Below are 3,036 nucleotides of genomic sequence, written 5' to 3'. Positions count from 1 at the left end.
AATATAATATAATATATACTATTTAACTTTTTAACGTCGGTATATCCCTTTGGATCAGTCAAACGATCAAATTTTTCAAAACTCAAAACATGAAACTTCTATATCTTTGAGTTTTCTACGTCATATCCAAATCTCAAATCATTTGAACTTCACATGAAAATGATATGTCACTATTTACCATTTTGCCCTTAAAATTAATTCATTATTTTTCAACTTATCTACGAAAATGACATCAAAATAAATCGAATATTTTTCAACTTATTTACCAAAATACCATCAAAGCTATTTTATCAGTGTTTAGTATCGGGGTCTCACAGCCATGCTCATTTAAAGTAAAAGAAAAAATGACTAAAGTTTTACGTAGTATCATGGTTGGTGAGTAGAAGTGTGATGTATAGAGAAACAGAGGTCGATTTGCTTAAATTTGACGACCAGTGTACGAGTGATGTTGCTATATGGTTAAGAAATAAGGAGGGAAGACAAGAACTCTGCTATTCACATTCACTTGTTCTTAAAAGCAAGAGCAAGTATTTTGCAGATAAGACTTCCAAACCAAGGTTTTCATGCTTTGTCAAGATAGAGTTCTCTCGGAATTTGATTATGATCACTACGTCAAACACTTGAAGCTACTTTATCTTCCAGAGTTAGGAAAAGAGTATGCGAAGTTTTTGAGATTGAATTTTTCGAAACATAAAAATTGGTAGTGTTAAAAAGATTGAAACTTGAATCCAACTCTACCCCAAAAGCTAGCTCAAGGAGGAAAATTGTCCAAGTTCATATATGAAACTTAAGAAGATTATATTCAACCGATGTGGGACAATTAACACATCCTCCTCACTCCAAAGAATGAACAGAGCTTGAAGTTTACAAATGACCCAATTATGGGTAGAACGGATGGCCCAACTATGGACAGTCCAACACATAACAGTGGAACATAATCTCTGATACTATGTTAAGATTGAGATTTTGACATAACTCAACTCCAATAGTTAGCTCAAAGGAGGAAAATTGTCCAAATCCATATATAGAACTTACTGAGATTTTATCCAATAGATGTAGGACAACTAACGTGTAGAAGTAAACATGATGGATCAGATGGGAATACAATAGACATCCCAAAGAATGAGAGGGGAAGGAGTTGCTCGGCTTTTGAGTCAGTGGTGGAGAATGGTGCAACACGACATTACTCGAGAACAGTGGTATGTGTTTGGTTCTAAATAGTCTTGTAGTTCTAATTTATCAAAATTTAGTTTTCATCAACTTACTTGAAATTTTTTTTGGGTTTTAGTTTTTTTTTCGTCCGAAATAACTAAATAGACCGAATATTGTTTATTTGACATCAATCATCTCCTACTTGACTCATTCAACAAAAATAAACTTATGATAGATACTTTAAAATCAATCTAGGCATAAACAAATGAGAACATAAAGCAAAATATCACCCGAAATATCTAAATGAGAGAAAAAAAAAGTCTCTTTTTTCTTTGTTTTTGCTTAGATAGATTTTAGCATGTACAATTTAGGTTTTATTCTTGCCGCATAAGTCACGCAGAAGAGCTTCAAAATCAAATAAGCAATATTCGGTGGATTTAGTTGCTTTGGGTGAAACGGAACCAAAACAAAAAAATTCAAGTTAATGGATGAAAACTAATTAAAACCGACCAGGTGTGTCAAGCTCTAGGCAAGTTGCAACTTTTTTGTTTCGTCTCCTTTTCAAGCTCGTCATAAATTTAGTTCTGGAATGAATGCCATCATAATATACATTCATTTATTTGTTTATGTAATGTTTATGTATGCATTTATTTGTGATATCTCATGTCCAATAAATTCAACTATATAAATATGGTGAAAATCTACTGCAAACAATTTATCGTCAGTGAATATATGTACCTATAACAATCCCTTCTATGTGGTGCGATGGCTTAGGATCGAGATTGGCGTTGTTTCGAAGGGAATGAAGAATAAACAGACCAAGAATCGGGTTTTCTTCCAAAGCAAATGAGTGATGAAGACATGCATGTTTTGATACGGAGCATATAAATAATCAACTTTGAGTGGGAAAACAAGATAACCTATGGACTTTTGTTTTCAAAGGGAAGGAGATAAATGGTAAAATGAAGCTCTAATAAAATTCAATTTTAATTATATTGCATGCTCTGAATCAAACCGATATATCATCCCTTAAACAAGTAAACACATTTAATCTCTTCAACAAATTTAAATATTATTTGTAATTAGAATAGGTACCGTTTGGTTCGTTCTATGAGATAAATAATATAGAGATAAGTGATATTTTTTAATAATAAAATATATAAAAATGATAGGTAATATAATGTTTGATTTGATTGATTAATTTGATTAAATTTGAGATAATGTGATATTACCGTTTTGTCTTTTTAAAAATAATAATAAAATATTTATAATATTATTTATTAAGGGTAATATTGTAATTTCAATTCAATGATTTGATTGATATAAGATAAATGATTGATGTAAGATAAATGATTGGTAGATGGATAAATAATACGATGCACCAAACATGAGATTAGATTGAATAAAAATGTGGATTAAAATATAGATAAATAATACAGCAAACCAAACGGTACCTAAGGCTAATAAATAATTGAATCATAGTTGATGTTCTTAAAGTTTGAAGGAGATATTTTGGTTACCACAGATAATTAAAGGTATAATCTGGTCTCTAATATTACTGTATTCTTTTTCAAAAAGATATAATATTATTAAATTTTACACCTTTTTCACAAGTGTCGCTTTGGCCGAGTGGTTAAGGCGTGTGCCTGCTAAGTACATGGGGTTTCCCCGCGGGAGTTCGAATCTCTCAGGCGACGCAGTTTCTATATTTGCACAATTTTTCAGTAGAAATTAAATATCTTTAACGACCATTCTTGTCCAGTTGGTTTTTTTTTTTTAAATGTATATTGAATTTTTGATTAATTTATTATATTTTAATTATTATTTGCTACAAGTCTATTAAATATATAATTTGTAGGTGATAATATGTGAATATTTGAATTT

At 30.5% G+C, this 3,036-nt stretch overlaps 1 non-coding gene across 1 annotated transcript; it reads left to right on the top strand.

The window, feature by feature from the left end:
- Positions 1–2,767: 2,767 nt before the first annotated feature.
- On the top strand, positions 2,768–2,849 carry TRNAS-GCU (transfer RNA serine (anticodon GCU)). Its single transcript has one exon. It is a non-coding gene; the product is annotated as a tRNA-Ser (tRNA).
- Positions 2,850–3,036: the final 187 nt, after the last annotated feature.

This window comes from Primulina huaijiensis, chromosome 17 (assembly GCF_012295235.1).
Source record: "Primulina huaijiensis isolate GDHJ02 chromosome 17, ASM1229523v2, whole genome shotgun sequence".
In the NCBI taxonomy this organism is placed as follows: domain Eukaryota; kingdom Viridiplantae; phylum Streptophyta; class Magnoliopsida; order Lamiales; family Gesneriaceae; genus Primulina; species Primulina huaijiensis.
Note: the sequence above shows the minus strand (reverse complement) of the source record. Positions and strands in the feature narration are given on the sequence as shown.